This window comes from Erpetoichthys calabaricus, chromosome 14 (assembly GCF_900747795.2).
Source record: "Erpetoichthys calabaricus chromosome 14, fErpCal1.3, whole genome shotgun sequence".
Lineage (NCBI taxonomy): Eukaryota > Metazoa > Chordata > Cladistia > Polypteriformes > Polypteridae > Erpetoichthys > Erpetoichthys calabaricus.
This window is the reverse complement of record NC_041407.2, coordinates 75,990,816-76,014,791: the sequence shown is the minus strand read 5'-3', so window position 1 is coordinate 76,014,791 and position 23,976 is coordinate 75,990,816.

Here is a 23,976-nt window from a genome sequence, read left to right as displayed (position 1 = left end):
AGGGTTTGTTGGAGATGAGTCTGGGGTAACCTCACTGAGCATCCGAAACATCTCAACTGCATCCCGTTTATTGGAAAATGCTGTGTCTCTACCCTGTTGACCTTCCCAGTTTGTTGATCCTCTGATGGATCTTTTAGCCATGTCTACTTTTACTTACAATTTGTTTTTGTTACTATCTGAATCTTGTGACCATCATTAAGATTGGGAATGTACTGGTGATCTGCTACTGTACCACACTTACCAGTAAATCAAGCCATTTGCCTATGGACCTTGCTCCATCTTCACTGCTGATGTCAAGTGCAGCACCTGCAGTATTGTTGCCACTACAATGATCCATTGATCAATATGATGACTGGCTTTAGCCCCACTAGACCTCCATCTATTAAATTGCTCCACTTTGCTTAGTCACCACCCTGTCTTGTGACTTCAGAGTTAAATGTCAGAGGAGGCTAATAGGAACACATCATTGCCACTCTGCAGTGGGACAACTCTTGAGTCCTTAAACTGGATGCTCTCTAAATCTTGGCTGCTTCTTGATATAATGTCCAAGAAAGCCAAAACTCATAGAGAGATAAGACGTTAAGTGGAATCCCCTTTTCAGACTACACGGTTTCAGCACTAATAACACAGATAGAATCTTGAGAAACATGGGGACCAAATGACAAGCAACATTTGTCTTTAAACTTTGACCTCATGATAACCTGCCAGAAAATACTGTCTTTGTATCATGCTTGGTCGTATGTCTCCTCCAGTCTCACAAAATGTTTACATTGGATTGTCACATTCATGCAAAACTTCACATCTCCGTAGAAGAAGAAAAAAAGAGAGTGAGAGTGGGTCCACTATGTCAGTGCTCTTCCTGAATCTTTGGTTTCACTGTTCAATAACTGTAATACTAAACCCCACCAATCCAACGGTACTTTCCAGTGTACAGTGTTCTGGACATTATTAAAGTGCCATTTGAATGTAAATGACCCCAAACAGTATCTACTAGTTTCAGCATATCTGAGCAGATCTTCTTCACCATTCCTTTCTTGTCACTTCCAGGCGTCTCTAATACTACCACTACTGCCATAGAAGATGAAGACCCAACTCCTGCAGGTGTTTCCTGTACTGCCAATTTTGAGAAAGGCATTTCCACCAGGTATAGGTGGTCCAGCTGTAGACACCTTGAGCGAGGTCACAGCTACCCTTCTGAAATCCTCAAATGGATATCTAGAATTTATTTGGAACGTAGTTCATTATGTATCACTCATATAATATATTCTCTCTTTCTCTCATTCTGTATGTATATATATATATATATATATATATATATATATATATATATATATTGTGGCCAGCAGGAGGTGCCCAGACCCAACACAAATAAACACCAGGCACAATCCTCTGCAACACACAGGCTTTTATTCAGTGGGAAACGCTTCCCAAATAGTTTTCCTCCAGTTCAGCACCAAGCATAGTACAAAAGCACCAGCCACAACAATAAAGCACTTTCTCTTCTTTGTCTCCTTCTCATTGTCTTTCCGCCTCTACTCCTCCTCTGCTTCATCCCTCTTTCTCCTGACTGTTGGAGGAGAGTCCACTGGTTCCTGCTTTGCAATCCCTGGCCCAGGAGCACTTCTGGGTAAGGTCTGAGCCCCATGAAGTAGGGCTCCTCAGTCCTTGTAGCGCCCTCTGGCTGTACCCTTGGCACCCAACAGGGATGAGTTAGAGAATTCCAATTTCCATGATATCCTCTGGGAATCAGGGGTGGAGTGGCTCCCATGGTCCTTCCATTATGGAGGGCCCCAGCTGTCCATCACTATATATGTGTATGTACATATATTTATATATATATATATATATATATATATATATATATATATATATATATATATATATATATACACTGTATGTGTATATATATAATATATGTATACTGTGTGTATGTTTAAAAATACATCCTCAATTTAAAAAAATTCAGAATAGCACAGAATCTTCTGCTCTTATGATGATGTTCTATTAATAGTTGTGTTTCAATCAATAATTTAAGCTGCTCTGCTTTCAGGAAAAAAAATTGAGCAGAAGCTTGGAAGAGTTGCTTGTTCTAATTCACACATAAATATCTGTTAACAAAGCAGTACAATACACAAATCAGCCTAAGGATTATTTCATAAATGTTTTAAGTGACATATTTGGCTAAACGGGACTCTTAGAAATGTTTAATTGCAGGTTGGATTTTTTTTGGATTTCCAAGTACATTTAAATGTTAAAAGGCATTCATCTCTATTGTGTTATATTTGTTGAAATATTTTGGCCTCTGCAATCAATAGGCTGTTCCATTTTCCATTCCCATGCATTTGGGTAATACATAATACATAAACTTTAAAGCCACAGCTATACGCTAGCCTTAATGGAAAAGAAATCAATGCAATTTGAATTGATGAAAGTACCAGGAACTGCATCTCTAGGACACTTTGTCTGCCTCTTACGACAATTTGATGTTATTCTTTAGCCCAGTTTTCGACCAAAGTGCTTAACTAAGCTGTGCTGTCTTTACTTAAGGCCTTAAAGTAATCAGAGTTATTAAAAATAATTAGCTGATGACTTGAAGTTGACCTTTGAGTCGGACCCTCCTCAACCACATCCCCTGTACCATTATGCCTTCAATGAGTTCCTTTTCCTTTTGATTCCTTTTTATGAGTGACCACAGTAAGAAAAAAATAATGTTTTTTTTTTTTTTTTGTTTTTTTTTAATAAATATGTTCTGTTTGAAACGCAAACGTTTAACTAGCACCACATATGATCAGGGACCATGTCTTTTTAGAAGTTATGACATCTATTAATAAATGTACACAACATTTTCAAACATGTTTAATACAATTCTGGGAGATGGCATCTGGGGCACCAGGCTTAAGTTAGAAATCAATTCTGTGGGGCAGCCAGTCCATCATAGGTAAATAAGTGTAAGGACATAACTAACCATGGCATGCATCAGACAACTGTGTAATGGTGATGGTATTGAGCAACTTTAAATAGTCAAGGATAAACCGAGGAAAGCATAATAAATAATAGAATATAAGAACAGGAATTCACTGCTGAAATCAATAGGTGTTTGTACAGTAAATCGTATTATAAGAGAGGGGAAGCCAGTCTTGGTTTAATATTCTTAATGAGCAAGACCATTAGAAGGACCGTTAGCATCAACTTGAGGAGATTTGCAACTGTACTACATACTGTAAAATGATTTTATGCCAAAAATGTAAAGTAATTATTCAACAAGGAGGAGCTGTACTGTATATGGAAAATAATTCCAGTGATCAGAGGAATAGTTAAAAGTGAAAATAGAAATGGCAATGCAGTGTCAGTAATGTGACCATAGGGCCATTTGTAAAGTGAATGGAAATAGCAGGAACACGGGTCCAAAGCCTCACACCAGACAATTAACAAATGTGTCAGTTGTCTGCAAGACAATGGTGTCACTGACCAGCAGGAGGACCCCCGCAACTGAGCTTGACCTGGCTCCTTTTGTGCACCCATAAAAGGCCCATGGGTAGGACAAATGCAGACTGATGTCCGAGGCAACCATTAAATAGAGATGGAGAGAGCAGATGAGCACCCAAAGGAAGCATCAGAGGTTTGTTTTACTGTGCCTTAGTGATTACAGGCTGTTCATTTTCACGCCTTAATTTTTTCCAGGCATCCACACAACAGCACATAAATGGAATTTTGAACGGGGACCCCAGGTCTGTTTGCCTTCAGCAGCTTCTTTGGCATCGGTGTATCATCTGGTTGGCCCTGGTAAGGAATCTGTTCATGGATTTCAGGTCTCCCTTTAATAGAATGGTCCTGGAAATCTCTTCATTTCAAATATCTCTTAACTTCTTTGTCAAACAGCAAGGAGTTTATACAATGGCGCTAGAAAGTTTGTGAAGCTTTTAGAATTTTTTGTATTTCTGTGTAAATTTGATTTAATATGCAATTAGGTCTGCATGTAAGTCATACAAATAGATATAAAGAACATGTCACTGCTGAGGTAAGTAAACCTCTCGACAAGGTCAACATTTTCTCCGCAGACAAACACACTACTGATGGCTGTGCCTAAGAGGTCATTAAAGGCCTGGATCTTGGTTTTTATCAGGACGCTTGCAAGCCCAGACACTCTGACTCCTCACTCAGTCTCTCGAGAGCCCTGATCAGAGCCTCCATTGACTCGGTGAAGATCACAGCATTGTCAGCAAAGTCAAGATCAATGATTCTTTCTTCACCAACAGATGCCCCACGGCCTCTGGACCCCACGACCTTGCCCAACACCCAGTCCATGCAAGCATTGAACAGAGTAGGAGCAGAACATACCCCTGATGAACCCCATAATCAACTGGGAAAAACACAGAGGTTCTGTCTCCACTCTGCACAATACTCACAGTACCAGTGTACAAGCTGGCCATGATATTCCACAACCTTGAGGGGATCCTGCAAACCCTCAGGATGTCCCACAGGGCAGCTTGATAAACTGAGTTGAACGCTTTATGAAAATCAACAAAGCCTGCAAAGAAACTGCCAATATTCACGTTTGCGCTCCATAAGAACCCTCGGTGCCAGAATCTGGTCGATGAGCAAGTCAGTGGTAGGTGAGCAAGTGATCACGAATCCTATTGAGGACGACCCTTGCAAGGACGTTACCCAGCACCGAGAGCAGTGTTATCCCCCTGTAGTTGCGGCAATCCAGGCTATCACCCCTTTCTAGATAGGGACAACAAGTGCCGTTTTCCAGTCAGTTGAGATGATGCCAGTCTCCTAAGTGGAAGCAAAGATTGCTTGCAGTGCTAGGAGGATAGCCTTACCACCAGCCTGGAGAAGTTCACCCCGGATATTGCAGATCCCTGCAGCCTTCCTTCCCCTCAGCTGGTTCACCACCTGTGCAAGCTCAGTGAGACTGGGTGGTTCACAGCTAATTGGAAGATCAGCCTCAAGAACCAAGGACCGAGAGATATAAATATATAGATAATATATAGATATAAAGAGCACAATTCAACAAAGAGAAAAAAACAAAATGTTATACTTATTCATTCAAGTATGGATCAAAATGATCAAACTTTATCTGTCAGAAAAAGTATGCAAATCTTTGCTTTCAGCAACTGGTGTGTCCTGCTTGAGTAGCAATGTGTTATAACACACAGTGTTAAGAATTATAGTGAGAAGAAACATGGACATGATTAGTATGTAAAAAAAATTTGGACATGAGCGTCAGTAGACTTTGTGCCCCAGGAACCAAGTTACCTGAGCTATTCTATAACATTTCAGTAATTATTTAGCGCCCTGATGATGATCTTTCTGATCATAAAATAAGTCATTACAAAGGCAGTTGACGAGAAGAATTCATAATTAATTGCAGAATTATGATATTTGAGGGTTCCTCTAGAGTGCCTCTTTCTCATGCACGATTTGGCTCAAAAATGAATCAGCACATTGTCATCTCATAAAATACTTAGGTTTCGAGTTTGGTTTTATTCTGTCCAGCCGTTTTAGCTCTAGACCGTCCTCAAAAACTGTGACACACAGACACACACACCTGTCATCAAGATATCGATGTGTTCAGTATCAGGGGACCCTAAAATGTTGAGATCCATCGAAAATCAGAGATCAAAATTTCTGACAATTCTAAAGCTTTCGCTCCTCCCCTATTGATAATAGGTTATGGTGGGGAAGGGCACAAAGCAAAAATCAAGAGCCAAAAGGCTAGTGAAGGTCAAAATATCAAGAAGTCAAAATTGATCGAGCAACAGAATCAAAAAAGGGCAAAACGAAACTGAAGTTAAAAAATAAAATACTGAAGAGAGATCAACACCAGAATACCAAAACCTAACACTTGTGTGTGCTTGAAAATAAAGTAACTGGCTCTAATAAGGAAGCGTTTTTGCATCCATCGAGGGATAATTTGAAGATGCAAACATACAAACACCACCGTATTTTTAAGTAATGCCCCGTGACATCACAAGTGCAATGGCACAGCCATGTGTTATCTCTGTCAGGAGTATTGCATAAATAAAAAAGTCAAGAAAGTAACCAAATATAACTTTAATTTTTTAACTCACTTCATAATGCAAAACCGGAATTTAAATAAGATTATTTGCATGTCAACTCTTGTAATTCACAGGTTTACAATTCAGAAATTGTTTTGTAAATTTTACAACCTTTTGCAGAAATCCACAGATGATGCTGTAAACGCTGCAATTAAGTGGACTTCAAATCCCAGCAGTCCTGGGAGTTCTGCATCATTGGGCAGTTTTGCGGTTGCCACAAGGTCTGCTAGGTGAAAAATAAGTGCATTAGCTTTACAAGTGAGCCGTAAGAGCTGGCAGGATTGCACTTTTTGTTTCAACACCTCACTGCACAATTGGATTACATTACTCCCATCGGATTACAGTTTTCTCTGGACTTATGTTCTTGTCTTGTGCCCGCTTGTTCATTTGAATTCATCTGGGGTGGAAAACGTATTCACCAGGGAGTGCTCCCAACTTCCATAAATCTTCGCTTACATCAGCATCACGGTAGGATAAAACTTTTCATAACTTTCAGGAGGCTGTTTGAAGAGGGTTTCATTTCATAACTAAACAACCAACATCTGCATCTCCGAAACTGGACTATGTTGTGTTTATCGTTTTGTGCTTAACGTTTTGTTGAATTTCTTTTGTATCTATAAAATTAATCATTTATGTCCTTTACTACCATAAATAAGCACAAAAATGTATTATAATTTACATTTTTTAGAAAAAACCTCTTTTTGCCTAATGAGCATCAACAACACTTTTTCCAGGGTCTTCAGACATCTTCTTTAATTGTGGCCTGAGATCTGTTAACTAAACTACATGATGAAGACTAGAGATTCGTAATTGGTAGACTCGGGAAGACTTGGGTTTATATTTTTTTGAGTGACACTCCTGACTAATCAACTTTTTAACAGATTCTCCTAGAGGTTCACATACTTTTTAGGACACAGACATAATACATAAATTAACAAAAAGTACAACAGGTTGTGTGCTATTTGTTTCAATGTGTTCTCTTTTTACAACTTAGAGGAAGATCTGAACACACATTAGGTCAGATTTATGTGGAAATTCAGGAAATTCTAGAGGGTTCACAGACACCCTGGCACCTCTGCATGGACGAGCCCTTACGTCTCCTCTTTTATTGTATGTACACTAGCGACTGCACCACTGTAGACACATCAGTCAAATTACTCAGTTTTGCTGATGATACAACAGCTATTGGTCTTGTTATGGATGACGAGGAAGTGTTTAGGAGTGAGACAGACCATCTAGTATGGTGGTCTACTGAAAACATTCATGAGCTTCACACAGTTGAAACAGTGGAAACAATCGTTCAAAGACATTTAAGTTCCTCAGAGCTGAAGTCTTAAACGCACTGAACCAGAAGACACTCATTCAATTTGTTTAACCCAGAAAGCACAGCAGAGACTGTACCTCCTCTGAAAGCTGCAAAAACATCATACCATCCAGTCAATATTGGCCTACATTTACAGAGCCACAATCGAAAGCGTCTTCAATCACAGTCTGGTATGGCACAGCATTGGCTCCAACAGGCAGTTGTGATGTATTGTCAAAAAGCACCTGGCAATCAAACCTCTTTTTTCCTAGATCTGTTACACTACAATCTGAAGACTCCATTATGTTTCTCTACCTTCCATATAAACTATGGTGATGTTCAGGATCCCATGGAATTTTGAGGGCATGAAGGACAAGATGAAAAACTTTTGTTACTGCAAAGAAAAAAAGGATCAGGAGATGATCAATAAAAAGAAAGGCAGAAAAACTGTCAAAGTTGTCCAGAGGTCAAAACCAAAATGTCCAGGTTTAAAGGATCAAGGGAAAAATCAAAACTGAAATGATAACTGCAGATGAGCTTTTTGGAATCTTTTTCAAGACACTAACTATAGCAGGAATTCTTTGACAGTTTTATCTATGGTGGGATGCTGAGCATGCCACTACCATATTTATGCAGGTGACTTCACTGACCATGATGGATGTACCCATTGTGTGTGCACATCCCAGAGTTTTACAACACGGAAGTGTGACCATCTTTTTTTAAGAGTGAAACACGTACTCTAATTTTGTGCACTTTGTTTGAATGGAAAGACTCTTCTGGTTCTCTTGCAGTTTCATTTTGAGTCTTTTTGGTTTTGGTTTTTGAATTTTGACCAGTGACATCTTTGGCATTTAGTGCAGGTGGAACACTTCCTTTTGCCTTCCAGCAGATGGTGTTGTTGTGCATAATTTTTTGTAGACTAACACACTTTTGAAATACTACCAACAAACATAGTTTGGTTTTCTTACTTACAATTATGCTCATTACAATTTCTTATCTTGAAAAGTATTTCTTTTTGAGGTTATCAATTTTCCTTCGTATCTGGGTCCACTCACCCGTTTCCTGTTTGCGGTGTTCTCAACATAACATTTTGTGCAAGTGCAGCCTGAACTTTTTATCTCTGCTTTAGTCCTTGAAGCCAGAGCCCATTAAAGGATTTAAAGGATTAGTATGGCACATTTTGCTATTCTTGGAGTAGTTATCATCATTATCAAGAATCACGTCAGTTGCATACTGCATGGAGGTGAAGGTCTGTGGTATGGTTTGAATATTTGTAGCTGGAAATCCACAAAGGGATTTTTCATCAAGAGAGGAAAATGATTAGACTTACAGGAACCCAAAGCAATATATAGCAAATAAGGAGGGGAGGATAGGTGGTACGGGGTGCTGGTCATAAAGTCTTACTTATTATTTCCATGTTCTTCTTTTCAAGTCTGCATATGCTGAGCTCATCTCCATATGTCTATTAATGGTGTTTTCATTGGATAGCCACGATTCAGCCAGCTCTCTGGCAACGTTAGTTTTAGCCCTGAATTTTACTTACACTGAGTCCCATTTAAATGTGCGTCTGGTCGAACTTGTGTTTGTGTAATCAGAGACAGGAGGGTCCTTTCTTCTGAGTGCATTGCGATGTTCCTGTATACGTGTGGCAAGTGCAGGCTTGAAGAGAAGAACATGCAAATAATAAATAAGACTTTATGACCAACACCCTCTGAAGCCCACCATGTCACCCCTCCCCCCCCCCGCCACATCCACCTATCCTCTCGTACTTATTTGTATATTGTATCTACTAAACATTTAACACTTTTTCCCATTGAACAAAAACTGAACATTTACAAATACTCTTTTGCAACTCTGCATTTGGTGCTTTTGGATATCATTTTATTCTGTCCTTCGCCAGTGGTATGCTGTAATGGCATTTTTGGGTGATATTTCTATGGTATTATTTGTCGGAGGTGTTTATCGCTGCCTCTGGTAGCTTAGTTCATTGTTAAACACTGTGTCTGTCCCTCTCTTTCTCACATGAGGTTTACTGGAGGCTTTCTCCCTCCTCAGTTGCCCACCTGTGCAGCTGCTGACCGTATCTTCCACAGCTCTGTCCATGTGGTACCAGCGATCTTCCTTGTGTAACATCTACTGCTTACACATTTCACGTCGTAGGCTCTACCTTCCATGGTTCACTTGGGGTCAGAGAAAGCGCCATGTGCCACACTTTCCCAAGGTCTGTGAGCCAATCTAAGCCAGGCTCCTTCGCAGGACCCCATACTCAGGCCAGGCTAGGATTTCTGTGGACACCTTTGCAGCATCTCCCTCAGATCCGTGTAGTTGTCTCCCACAGTTTCTTGCCAAAGATGCCACTAATTTTAAATTTTAATTGTTTTGACTGGGAGCTCATCTTTTCCCATGGATTTCATTTGTAAGATTTCTGGGTTAACCCCGGCTCTGTCCTGATATTCCTTCCTATTTTTCCTTTTGATTTTCCATCTCACTCAGTTTATAAAAATCAACCTTTCATCTCCATGTTATTAAAAGATCGACTTGCTGGTGTTTCTTTATTTTTTTATTTAATTTTACTGATATTATTTAAAGTAAACAACATTCACTACAATCATGTCAAACTTAACCAACCAGAATTCAACCCCCTTGCTGATGTTTCTGCAGTAAACCCAAAGTATCAGTACTGTGCTTGTGACCCCCAATGAGTTGGGATTGCCTGTTGCTCCCCACGTAACTGTAACACTGTGCTTTGGCCAGGTGGTCTTCATTGACCTGTATGTGGGTAGAGCCAGTGGTGAAAAGTGGCAAATGTAACTCCTTGACATATTATTTAAAGGGGCACCTTATGCAGTGCCCTCCATAACATCTGGGAAAGAGACGTTACTCCTTTATTTACTCTCCGCCCCACAGTGTAAAATCACACATCAAACAATTCAGACATGATTAACATGCACATTGCAGACTTTAAGTGGATTTGTATATACAGTATTTCATTCACACCACGGAAGAAATGACAACACTTTTTATACATCTTGGTCCCTCACTTTAGGTAACCATAATGTTTGTGAATGCTTAAGTGTGTTTCATTGCTTCATTAGTGCAGCCATAAGGCATGTCGGCTTACTTCTGCCAACAGACTACTGTTGGTACTTTTTGGTGACTAGTGGTACTTTTCTTAGTATTTTGATTAAACTGAATTTTCAAATTTATTATTATCTAGTATCCATGAATTAAACAGGCAGGGTAAACAAGGAGTGACAGAATAAATGAAATGTTTCTCATTGTTTTCCCCCAATTCTTTTTCTGCATTTGATAAAAGTAGAAAATGTACTGCAGACTCTTTGCAGGCCGTCCACCAGTGTGCCGCTCATATGAGATCATTAAGAGCACCATTAAGCTGACATGGTGATCTCAATCTGCATCGCTTTTACTAAATGACTTTTGCATTCAGAGACTTTGTAGATCCAGAGGCTTCTTAGTAATATTGGGTTGAAGGCAAGAGCCCACCCTCGGCGGTGTGCCGGACCTCCACAGAGAACTCCCACACTCTTGGTAAGTTAGTGCCACCAGTTATCTGTGGTTTGGAGGAGAGCGTGCAAAGTCCACACAGGGAGCAAATGGAACTGCACGGCTGCAGGCACCGCACCTGGGAGCTCCCGCTCCCCTTAAATACAGTAGTTTTCCATTATGTCTAATGAACTCGAGATGGTATCCGTCATGGAAATGAGAACCTGACAGGCTGCACACAAAAAAAAGCTGAGCAAATAAAAAGTTAAAATGTTTTTGGTGTTTTTTTTCCAGAGTCCGCTGGAACAGTTCACAGAGACATCTAATTACATAAGAACATGTCAGACTGGTAAGTAAAACTAACATTTAGCTTGTAATTGTTTATCTTTAACACGACTAGGGGCCAGCGCTATGGGCTAGCCACTTTGCATTTCTGTCGCTCATGTATGAAGATGCAGATGTAGAATTTAAACAAATTGTTATTTTCATGGGAATTGTTACATATGCTTAATAGAACTAACTATTTTACATTACAGCGAGTAATTAACCATAGTAAAAAATATATAATAATTTAATTTCAAAGTAAATTATGTTTCATGTTGTGTTAGAGTTATTTGTCGCGTTATGCGATTTCATTCTGTTTGGCTTTGAAATTAACATGCCAATACTTTTTAAACTTACACTTTTACTGTAAAAGTTCAGTAAAAACAATTTTTTGAATTAAATTTTCATCAATATCGCATTGAATTTTGATTCTGTGTTTTGACTTTCATCGTGACAACGCAACGTATATCTGCCCATGAGTGAAGACCGAACGTTGTTAACGGTTGTAGATATTCTTTGGGATATTGTAAGTTGGCTTTTTCATGTTCCACACAATCACCATCAACTGTTTCGCATACTCTATTGATACGCATTTAACCAATTTGCCGTGTAACCAATTGAAAATTTTCGCATTAATTCGTTTGACTTCCTCGTTTCTTGGTGCTAGGATTGCCCGTGTACTCATTTCTTCTGTTGATAACCCTTTGTGATGAAATTCCTCAATAAGATTTGGACATAATACGTCTTCTTTAACTGGGAACTTAAAGTGAGGAAAACATTAAAATTTATAAGAGCTGAGAGAGCAGGAACTGTGTCTGTCAAAAGCATTCACATGAATGACAGGTGAGAGGGCCGTGTGCATGGTTGAATATGGTTGAGAGGAGGGCGGGACTTGAAAAAATCTGATGGCCAAAGTCTCGTCTTGCGAGACTTTGAAAAATCTCTTGGAAAAAGTCTTGTCTCGTCCCAGTATTTTTAATATAATAGAGAGATATACAGTATATAAATTGTTAAGTAGTTTCAGCATTCTCAGCCCGGATCTTAAATTGCCAGCTTCCCGACAATTGTCAGTTAATTTGGACATAACATGCTTAAAAATATTTAAGTTATATTATTCTATTTATTTACTTTCTTATCTTTTCTACTATTCAAGTTTTACTATGTTGGCCTAGCTCTCTTTCTCATGGGTGGGGGTTGACTTGATTTGAACATAGTTTTGTAAAATTTAACATGCTTGTATGGAATGTTGTTTGATTTTGTTAAATTCAATAAAATGTTAAAAAATATATTAAAGTTATTTCATTTTTTAAGATTTTAAAATGGTTCATGATTTAAAAACAGGTGCCACAGAGCTTAGTTTAGTGTTAAATTAGTGTTAGTGAGTTACTGAAAAACATTACAAAATGGAAATCCAGTAGTTTCATCTGTAGTGTTTCCATGAAGGAGTTGCCCGACTTTACCTGTCTGATTGTTTGGATGCTGAGTCACGTTTGTGGATCTGCTATTAGTCAGAAAGACGAGTAAGAATGTTAGTGTACCCTGTGCACACGTTGGTTAGCTTGAACTTACAGTGCATCCGGAAAGTATTCACAGCGCATCACTTTTTCTACATTTTGTTATGTTACAGCCTTATTCCAAAATGGATTAAATTCATTTTTTTCCTCAGAATTCTACACACAACAGCCAATAATGACAACGTGAAAAAAGTTTACTTGAGGTTTTTGCAAATTTATTAAAAATAAAAAAATTGAGAAAGCACATGTACATAAGTATTCACAGCCTTTGCCATGAAGCTCAAAATCGAGCTCAGGTGCATTCTGTTTCCCCTGATCATCCTTGAGATGTTTCTGCAGCTTCATTGGAGTCCACCTTGTGGTAAATTCAGTTGATTGGACATGATTTGGAAAGGCACACACCTGTCTATATAAGGTTCCACAGTTGACAGTTCATGTCAGAGCACAAACCAAGCATGAAGTCAAAGGAATTGTCTGTAGACCTCCGAGACAGGATTGTCTCGAGGCACAAATCTGGGGAAGGTTACAGAAAAATGTCTGCTGCTTTGAAGGTCCCAATGAGCGGAGTGGCCTCCATCATCCGTAAGTGGAAGAAGTTGGAAACCACCAGGACTCTTCCTAGAGCTGGCCAGCCATCTAAACTGAGGGCCTTAGTCAGGTAGGTGACCAAGAACCTGATGGTCACTCTGTCAGAGCTCCAGAGGTCCTCTGTGGAGAGAGGAGAACCTTCCAGAAGGACAACCATCTCTGCAGCAATCCACCAATCAGGCCTGTATGGTACAGTGGCCAGACAGAAGCCACTCCTTAGTAAAAGGTACATGGCAGCCCACCTGGAGTTTGCCAAAAGGCACCTGAAGAACTCTCGGACCATAAGCAAGAAAATTCTCTGGTTTGATGAGACAAAGATTGAACTCGCGTTTGGAGGAAACCAGGCACCGCTCATCACCAGGCCAGTACCATCCCTACAGTGAAGCATGGTGGTGGCAGCATCATGCTGTGGTGATGTTTTTCAGTGGCAGGGACTGGGAGACTAGTCAGGATAAAGGGAAAGATGACTGCAGCAATGTACAGAGACATCCTGGATGAAAACCTGCTCCAGAGCGCTCTTGACCTCAGACTGAGGCGACGGTTCATTTTTCAGCAGGACAACGACCCTAAGCACACAGCCAAGATATCAAAGGAGTGGCTTCAGGACAACTCAGTGAATGTCCTTGAGTGGCCCAGCCAGAGCCCAGACTTGAATCCAATTGAACATTTCTGGAGAGATCTTAAAATGGCTGTGCACCGACGCTTCCCATCCAACCTGATGGAGCTTGAGAGGTGCTGCAAAGAGGAATGGGCGAAACTGGCCAAAGATAGGTGTGCCAAGTTTGTGGCATCATATTCAACAAGACTTGAGGCTGTAATTGCTGCCAAAGTTGCATTGACAAAGTATTGAGCAAAGGCTGTGAATACTTATGTACATGTGATTTCTCAGTTTTTTTATTTTTAATAAATTTGCAAAAACCTCAAGTAAACTTTTTTCACGTTGTTATTATGGGGTGTTGTGTGTAGAATTCTGAGGAAAAAAATGAATTTAATCCATTTTGGAATAAGGCTGTAACATAACAAAATGTGGAAAAAGTGATGCACTGTGAATACTTTCCGGATGCACTGTAAATACACACAAGTATGCATTTTTATAAACTGCAATGCAGACATACCCACAAGGGGGAGCCAGAGAGCTTTGTTCAGAAGAGCTCTGCCCCGACTTTCACAGGGACACATCCATCCATCCAGTGGTGGGCCTGCATTGGAGCACCTGCAGCTTGAACTTTTATGGGGGCCACCTAGCAACCAGCAATGAGGTCAGGGTAAGCTCTATTATCTTCTTCAGTGGGATTATTCCATGACAGATCATCTCCGTTTTTTTTTTTTTCTTTTATTTTAACATTTCAGATTTTGATTTAAATTGCTGTACTGAACTATCTCACATGTCAAAGTCAGTGGTGTGAATACAAATTTCTTATACCTTACAGGTTTCAAGTTATTAAGGGGTGTCAAACACGTGCACATGGGAGGCAGCTAAAGGGCATGAGTAAGGCCAATTATGAATCAGACCGGGATGTGACCGAGTGCCCAACTCTTTTTCTTCCTTTCCTGCAGACCATTCACGGGAGATTCCACCTGGCCCTCTTGATGTCACTTCTGGGTCCGAGCCTATGGAAGAAGACCTTGCCTGCTCCGGCCCCTGTGATGTCACGTCCCGGGCTCAAGCCTATAGCGGAAGACCCCTATGAGCCCGACCCCTTTGATCTCATTTCCTGCCTTCCCCTGTAAAAGCCTCCACCTTTTCCCTCGGTTCTGTTTTGGACTCAGTTTTGTGCACATCAGTGCTGTTATATATTTTGCAACTTTGCAGCCAGGATACCAATATACGGGTGGCTGCCCCAAACCTTTTTATGACTCCTATGTCTGGTTTTTGCGACAGGGGTTAAAGTGAAATTCACTTCCGGGGCCTATCCAGCTACTGATTCCATCCACCATTCTTATGAGCCCACTGGGTAATTGGAGGTGCCCCCCAAACATCTAAAATAAAGCAAAGGGGCCAAAAAGTAAATGGTGTCTTTAGTCACACCATAAAGCATTTACAAAGTAAACAGAAAAGAAACAAAGCCCTGCTGGCTCTCTGGGTGTGACGGTGTAGGTCCTGTTGAATTTGTTTGTGGCTCACCTATTTGCCCACCTACTTCTTGTTTTTTTTTTTTGTTTTTTTTGTCTCACTTTCCCAACAGTGGAGTCTTCATCTTCACCCCAACTGAGTGCTGGGCGTCATTTAGGCCAAGGCTCAGAATCATTTTCAAGATCAGTGGTGGTACAGATTTTGCTTCAGTGAGTGGTAGCTCGGAGGCTAGGGATCTGCACTGGCATTCAGAAGGTTGTCGGTTCGAATCCTGTAAATGCCAATAAGGACTCTGCTCTGTTGGGCCCTTGAGCAAGGCCCTTAACATGCAATTGCTGAGCGCTTTGAGTAGTGAGAAAAGCGCTATATAAATGCAAAGAATTATTATTATTATTATTACCTCTAGCTGCCCCTGTCGCCCATGGATGCCTGAGCCTTCAGTTGTTTTCTCTGAGGTGGCAATTTGGTATCCCAGCATTTGTAAGGCAGACCCTCTCCTGGCAATCTTCTGGTTTGTCCTCCCTGCTATGGCGGCACACTCCTTCTTCTGTCTTTCCCTCTCTTCATGTAGGGTCAGTGGGCCTGCTCTCTGGTGTCCTGGTGATTATTGTGCACTTCCACTCAGTCCTATCACCCACTTTTCTGTGCTGATCCCCCTGCCTGTTGCTCTTCCAGCACACATGCCACCCCCTAGTGGCCCAAACTGGCAAGTGCATTTTGTTTTGTTCCAGGATCTGCAAGTGCCTGAAAATGTTGTCTGTTTTACATTACCAGTACTAAAATGAAGTAATTAAAAGAACTCCATAAAATGGAAAACTGAATTGATATATCAGGAGCGTTTAATACTGGGTTAACATGGTGGCGCTGTGTTTGTTGCTGCTGCCTCGCTGACCCAGTGTCTTTGGTTTAAACTCTTTACCTGTGTGGAATTTACATGTTCTCCTTGTGTCTGTGTGGGGTCAAGTTCAATTGAGATTCAAAATTGACCCAAGTGGTTGTGTGTTGGTGGGTCGAGTGTTCACCAGCTGTGGTCCCTTTTATTAAAGCACTCTTGACAAGGACCCACCACCCCCTATTGACCCCCCACGCTCCCAGTCTGGACCTCTCATTGTGCAGTTGTGGGTGTCATGTCCAGCATCCATCTACCAGCTAGGCAATGCAATACAATTTTTTCTTTTCCAATACTAGGAGGCTTCGCCCCCCTGCTCGCTTCGCACGCCAACCCCTTTCCCACCCCGCCAACGCTACACGCTGTTGTGAAGAGGGGGGCTGAACACACACCAAGGAGACGCGGCCGCTCCTCTGAAACCCCTCTTAAACAATGATACACTGGGAAACAAGTAACAGTTGTTTTTTTATCTCCTCTTTGCTCGATCAGGTACTGGGTTGCTGCTGCCATGCCGCGTGATCTGCATTTCGTGCAGCGCTTCAAACGTTTAAAAGCCTGTACAGCACCTGAATATTCAATCTCTTTTTCGCTGTTCCAATATTTCACCAAGTAATATTTTCCGTTTCTTTGCATTAATGCAATCTTTACTCTCATTTTTTGAGACTTTCGAATTTTTCTACTTCCATTATCTCTATCCTGCTCCGCATGTGTATCAGAGGACTTGCTTCCAAAGACTAAGTATTACGTGACTTGTCCATCTCGCGAGAAGTGAAAGTGTCTCTCTGTCTCTCTTCAAAAGATCACATTTTGTCACAGGAAAAAAGTCATGTATCGTTGCAAGATTTTTTTTATAATAGATAAGATCACAGGTCTTAAAATTCACTGAATATTTGTTTTCCTATTATTCTCCTCTGATTCATTTTGTCATTGTGTTGTCTGAAATGGCATGGTTTAGGGGCTTTGTGTTGACTGATGGCTGCTGTGGCCTCCCAGCATCATGGAGACGGGGTTCTCATCCCAGCGTGTTCGCTCCCCTGAGTGCAGTTTGAATGTTCTCCCCTTTTCTTTATGCGTTTTTCTGTCTCCTCCATCGCTGATCAGTGACACGGTATGAGAGAGTGTTAAGTCACCTCTGTTTGTACAATGGGGCCTACAATGGGGCAGTGTGCCATCCACGCCTCTAAATCATCCTGAACAAATTTATGGTACGGTTTTGAAGGAACGCTTCAGTTGTTCCAATTGCTTGTGAAGACAGCATGGTGAAGCCTGATATTTCACAGGAGGCCTTCAGAAAAGAGAGACACAATGGCAGCAGAAGGTGCTCCTGTAGGAATTGTCACATACGTGCATATGGGAAGCAGCTAGAGGGCTTCAATAATAGTAATACCATGCCAGGCAAGGGTGGTGGTGAGCTGCACTAACTCTCTCTCTCCGTTCTCTGCAGACTATCCTCGGGAAATCCCACTAGGTGGCGGCGCTTTTGATGACATCACTTCCGGGGCCATTGATGACGTCACGTCCAGTTCCGGCGGTCCAGAGGACGTCAGTTCCTGTCATGGCTGTTCTGTTTTTGACTTCAACCTGAACACAACTCATAAAAATCAACCTTTTGTTTTATTTTGCATAATATATGGGTCACTGCCCCAAACCTTTTTCATGTACCTGTATCGTTCTTATCACGGAATACAGGATCGCTATAATGTGGCACATTGCATACATGAAAAGGACAAAAAGGATGGAGAGAGAGAGTCGTAGCCTGAGCATAAAGTCGTAATGTTCTCCAGGATGGCCTGGTTGAGAGAGTGTGACTGGAGCTCTGTGTACAAACTGGCCAATGGAAGTGGCATATGGTTGAGGCCAAGAGAAGTTGAGTCATGTTGCACTAGAAATGTTCCAGGATGGGTAAGAACTTCAGCCCATTAGTTGGCAGTCGATTGCTCTAGAATCAATGGATTGGGTCCGTTTAACTTCTTTGAGATGGGCGGGATGGTGGCCGAGACATTCATTGGACACCTGGGACAATAGGGGGAGTTTCATCCTGGGGTTCCCGATTACCAAAGTGGGGGATCCTCTAACCTTGGAACTCTGACTCCAAAAGAGAGAACGTCAAGTTTTGAAAATGGAAGGGAGTTGGGGCAAAAGCTCAACAGTGGTGGAAGGAAGAAGGCTAACTGCTATGGACACCACGAAACGAAGAGTGGCCAGAGAGATTAGAGGTGGTAGAGATGAAATAAAAAGTATTACACAGAGAGAACCAATCATCTATGGCAACAAAGCAATCATAAAATTTGAATATAAATAAACATTGTAGCTCTTGCCCAGCCGGAATGCCCCCACACTGATAGGACCAGGGGAGCAAGCATGGCCAGTATGTTACCTCCCCCGGGACGCTAGATGGCAAACCCCCTTGGTTGCAGCGGTGCCTCGGACTCCCACAGGGCTTCATGGGAGTTGGAGTTTGGTGCCGCCCTGTTGGGATCTGCAGGCATCGCCAAGGGGTGCTGCAGCAGGAGTTGCTTAGCCCTTATGGGAAGTCCTTCCGCCATACCTGGAAGTGCTGCCGGAAATAAGTAATCAAGCACCTGGAGCACTACTGGGTGTATCATAAAAGGAGCCAGCAGCCACCACTCTGAAGGCCAGAGATGGGAGGAGGAGGGCGAAGCTTATGGAGGAGGAGTGGAGGAAGAATAAGAGATATAAAAGTATTGTGTGGAATTGTGCTTGTGGAAACGGGGAAGGCATTGCTCACAGGAGCAGAAATAGAAATTATACATTTATTTGTTTTATAAGTGTGCCTCCCGTGTCTGTCTTTTTTCGGGTCGGCACTCATATAGTGCCTTTTAGTCACAGCATGCAAAAACTCTAAGTAGAAGCAGCTGTTGTTTAGAAGCAAATCGAAAATGCTTGGATGTCTAAAGATGTGGACAAGCCATCTTAAATGGACAGGAGTGATGTCATAGTATGTCATGTGATGATGAGCAACAATAAATCACATGGCAGTGCCCATGAAAGAATCGAAACAAAATGGCAGCAACCATTCCGCAGCCAAGAAACAAAGTCGGTAAAGACAAATGACAAAAACGCCAGAAAGACGAACCTAATGAATCCAAAAATGAATCAGACTGAGTATTTAGATGACAAAAGCCCAAATTCCTTACAGTGACGTCTTCTGACCGGCATAGCAGAGCATCTTTCATCTCCTGATGCTGGATTTGTCTCCAAAGTCAGGAAATCACAAAGAAAGTGTGACAGTTGAGCCGGCCATCGAGATTCCTTTCCTGCGTGTCTTACTATGAAGGGAGGGACTTCAAGAATGACATCTTGTGAGCAAGCAAAACTAATGTGTTCATTTTAGAATCAAAAGTAGTGGCAGTGCAAGTAAGCCATCTGTATAATTCATAATGAAGAGCAGCCATGTCCAGGTAGGCCATTTTTAAAGGCAAAATTTAGTTCAGATTCATACATGAATATTAATGACATGTTTAATGTATGTAATGCAATTTTTACATTTTTTGCACCTATTCCTTTGTCTCTGAAATATTTTAATTGTTGTGGTGGTTTTGGAGGCCAAGAAATCCAGTGGTCAAGTTTAGTTTTTGTTTCAGTGCATTTTTAACAAATGTTTAAAATTAAATCTGTCCTCTCATGGCACTGTGTTGTTTATCTTATGGGTGCCACCATTTTGTGATCTTTCTCTCTTATGCTGTTGTTATATAAAGTTAACCGAAATTGTGTGGCGTATGACATCATTGGGTCAAAGATGTAAAGGTTAGAGTTGTACACATCCCAGATGTGCAAGTTTGTGGATACAACAAGGAATAGCCTTCGCATCGGTGAACCTATCAGATTGTTGGCAGCAAATTCTTTTGTTTATTGACTATGACTTTCGTCTTACGTTTGGGCTGTGATTACGTGAAATTATTTTGGTTTTCAAGTCCTCTGCTATGTTATATAAATTACAATTTTTAATTTCATATCTTGGGCTTATTTATTAGATAATTGTCTTCCCGATTTCAACCTTTGCCTGTTTAAATTCCATTGCAGGCGCTCTGCAGAGTCAGTGCACAATTTGAGTTTGACTCTGTCACTGGTGAGCTTGTAGAAAAGTCATAAAGTAAGCTGATTGTGTAGATCACAATTGAGCAGGTGCCTCATACTCGATTGATTTCTTCCTGCTATCTAATGGTTATGTGGTGTTATCAGTTTTGTGGTATATACTGTAGGGCAGTAATGTTAGTGGTAGTATTTGTAGTGCTTATTCCATTGTTATGTATAATACTTTAAATGCAGCTGGTTTCTTTTCTCTCTCAAGTACCACACATATGCACACTCACACACGTATATCAGACAACACCAACTGAATTGTTCATCTCTTGCCAGTTAAACTAAAGCATGATAGACTAATGAGAATAAACAGGTTACTCCCCAGGTATTGCATTGCTTCTGTGCCTCTTAAACCCCCATTTCAGCTTCACACTATTGTAGGGTTGCCAAAAACACACCACTTCTGAGAGGGCTGCGTTAGTGTAGTATTGTGGTGGGCAAGTCACCCAGCCAGTCGACAGTGGCCAGCAACATGCAGAGGTGCTGGGGGCCCAAGCAGGTAGTGCGGCTGCGTGTTCTACTTCTGTTTATTTGGCACTTATTGAGGTGCTCATCTCGCACTGTTATGTATGTAGTTGATAAAGGCGCTATATTTTGAATCTGTTTACCTCCTCCCTTCCTGATAGTATTCTGGGAGAGAAGTGTTGCTACCAGGGCCTCTTCTGTAATGATATGTAATTCTTATTTTTTATATTATATTAAATGATATGATGGTTATGTTGTATATAGTGTGATTTACTATATTATATTCAATTTTGTAATTCTTACAAACCGCATTACCATGCCTTCAGAAAGTATTCAGACCCATTCACATTTTTTGTTATGTTGACGCCTCATGTTAAAATTGTTTAAATCCGTTTCAATCTTTCCTCATCAAGCAACACTCCATACCCCAGAATGACAAAGCGAATACAATATTTTAGGATTTTTTGCAGATTTATTATAAATAAAAAATTGAATATCATTGACACAAGTATTCAGACCCTCTGCTCTGACACTTGAAGTTCGTCTCAGGTGCATCCCATTCTCTTGATCTTCGTTGAGATGTTTCTACACCTTACTTGGAGTCCATCTGTGGTCAATTCAGTTGGTTGGTCTGATCACACACACCTGTCTGTAGGAGGACCCACAGTTGACAATGGGCATTAGAGCAAACACAAGCCATGAGGTCAAAGGAGCTGCATGCAGAGCTTTGAGACAGGATTGTGTCAAGGCACAGATCTGGGAAGGTTACAAAAACATTTCTGCAGCACTCAATGTTTCCAAGAGCACAGTGGCCTCCATAATTCGTACATGGAAAAAATCTGGAACAATCCTGACTTTTTCTAGAGCTGACTCCCCAGTCAAACTGAGCAATCATGGGAGAAGGGCCTGGTAAAAGAGATGACTAACAACCCAATTTTACCTCTGTCTGAGCACTGGGGAACCTGTGTGAAGATGTGTTCCAGAAGGACACCCATCATGTCAAAACTTCAACTGGGCTTTATGGCAGAGTGGCTAGATGACACGTGAAAACCTGCCTGGAGTTTGCAAAAAGGCACGTAAAGAGCTCTCTGACTATGAGCAACAGGATTCTCTGGTCTGATGAAACCAAGATAGAACTGTTTGGACTAAATTCTAAACATCACATCTGGAGGGAACCAAGCACTGCTCATCACCTGCTCAAAACAATTCCAGTGGTGAAGTGTGGTGGTGGCAGCATCATGCAGTGGGGTTGATTGTCAGCGGCAGGGACTGGGAGACTAGTTTGGGTTGAGGGAAAGCTAAATGGATAAAAGTACAGAGATATTCTGAATGAAGACCTGCTCCAGTGCAACATGGACCTAAGACTGGGCCAAAGACTCGCCTTCCAACTGGACAATGACCCTTTGCACAAAGCAAAGACAACACAGGAGCAACTTAATGCTAATTCTATGGATGTTCTTAAGTGGCCCACCGGAGCCCAGAGTTGAACCCAATCGAACATCTCTGACGAGACCTGAAAATAGCTGTCCATCCAACCTGACAGAGTTTGAGATGATCTGCAGAGAAGATTGTCTTGTCATAAATAATGAAGACTCCAGGCGTTAACAATGAAGTACCGAGTCAGTGCTCTCAATACTTGTGTTGATGCCATCTATCAGTTTTTTAATTGTAATAATTGTGTAAAAATTTCTAAAATTCTGTTTTCACTTTGTCATTCTGGGGTATAGAATGTTGTTTCATGAGGGGAAAAAAATAAATTTAAAAGATTTTAGCACAAGTCTGCAACATAACAAAATGTGCAAAAAGTGAAAGGGACTGAATAATTTCTGAAGGCACTGTATATTTTTTGTTGGACTTTATCAAATTTAACTAAATTTAGTGATTTACTTTAGTGATTTGTATTGTAAATAACAAAAACTCCTTGCAGTTGAAGTTTGACAGCACCACCCAAAGTCTGTGGGGTGCCAGCCGGCAGCACCTTTACTGTTTGCTCTGTGCGGTCCAAGGTGGAGTGCGCAGCACCGGCAAGAAGGCGTAGCTGCAAACTAAAAGGCAAAGTTAGGGAGGAGTTAAGCTTTGAGCTTCTTCACTCCACCCTTTCAAAACAATCAATGCTATAAAGACAAGCCTGGGGTGATCATTAAAAAAGAATAAATAAGTTACAGAAGCGTTAAGAGTTTATTTAGACTCCCAAGAAGCCATTGATCCCATTCTTTGTTAAAGACGAACCCGCAGTTTATACGGTGACACTGTAAACTGTTTAATGAGCAGCGTGTAGAGATTAGAGGAGAGGATGTCAACCAGCGTGAGGTCGGCCAATGGAGACCCCATGGGATCTGCGTTTGAATGGTCAGGCTGGGATAAGGTGGTCTGCTCTCAGTTCACAGAGTCAGTGTTGTCACCAGGTTTGAGGTTCACATTCTTGAGTTAAGGACTCAAAATCAAAGCAGGTGTAGCAGGAGGTTGACGCTCATGACCTCGAAATGTTTCAGCTTTATTGATGGTGGATAATCAGATTATTGGTGGGATTTACTTTTTGCTTAATTTTTTTTGTTGAATAATATTGTTTACCTGGAATTGCAGCTATTAACAAATTCGGTTTAGGTAATGAGGTTCCATCAGTGTTGTGTCATCTCCAGAGTGACCAGGATGAGTGAGAGTGCAATTGCCCTACGATTGACTACTGCTTCATCTTGACATGATCATCTGCCAAGATAGGATTTAACGCTCCATGACCCAGAACTGAATGAGCAGGTTTGAAGGCAAACAGATGGAAATTAAGGTGTAAGGGTTAAACCGAATATGGAGCAAAACTAAGAAATGATTTGGAAAATCCAAACAAATTGGCAACCTAATGTAAGCAGGAGCAAAATGCTCCAAACGTGTAAGAAAAGCATGGTGAGCCACAGGAAGAGAAGCAAATTCTGGCAAGCATTTAACGATTGCTGTTAATAAAGAATGAAAACCGTACAAGTGGAATTAATATAATGAAAATATATTAATCAAATACCAATGAAAATCTAATCCTTACATTTTATTGTCCTGCCTGCCAAGACAGACATTGGAAAGATGAGTTCAGGACCAGGAAATGGACAAAAGTTGAAATGAAGCGAAACAGCAAGCAAAAGTCAAAAACCGGGGAGCAA